Source organism: Acanthisitta chloris, unplaced genomic scaffold, assembly GCF_000695815.1.
Source record: "Acanthisitta chloris isolate BGI_N310 unplaced genomic scaffold, ASM69581v1 scaffold4620, whole genome shotgun sequence".
NCBI lineage: Eukaryota > Metazoa > Chordata > Aves > Passeriformes > Acanthisittidae > Acanthisitta > Acanthisitta chloris.
The window spans coordinates 69,182-69,966 of NW_008650915.1; positions in this window are offsets into that span (position 1 = coordinate 69,182).

Genomic DNA, 785 nt, shown 5'->3' on the forward strand with positions numbered 1-785 from the left:
AAGAGTGATGGTGATAAATGTGATACATTGCAGAAGAGCCAGCACAGCTTTTGTGCATGACTTGATCTCAGCAAATACTAAATCAATTTTAAAAAGGCTAAAAAACCAAACCCACCACAAACCCCAAAACTTCCTGCCATCCCAAGATATTCCTAGGCAGTGCCCACGCTACACTTGCAGTGTGTGCAGTTGGTCATGTAATTCAGGGATGACCAGCTGAAAATTTACAATCCTTGCTAACACATTTGTAAACACTCAGTAAAAAGCAAAACTGACAAGTGCTGAAAATTAATCCCAGGAAAGAGAAGAAAGCAAAATCTGAACAGGTAATTTTTTTCTTCTGCCAAACATATAAAGATCTAAACAAAACTATTCCTGCTTGAATATTATTACCATTTTATCATGTTCTTTGGAAAAGATTTTATCATAGTCCAAACCCCTCCACTGTGTCAAGCTGGTAAACACAACAGAGACAGAGCAGGTTTGTAACTGGTACAGGAGCAAACCACACAAACACAACATGAAGAGGAGGCAGAGCACAATGACAGTAGCACCACTTAGTCAGTTTAAACTGTGGTGGAGTTGCAAATCAAAACCACAGTTGTCCCTACCTACAGCAGGGACACAGACTCCAGCGAACTGTGCAGGAAGAGCAGAGAAAAGCATTTAACTGCCTCATTAAAACAAACAAACCAACCTACCTGTTGTACTGGATTTATGTCTGCAAGTCTTAAATCTGGACAAAAAAGCAGGGAAGAGCAAGAGTGAGAGTGCAAGAGCAGGAA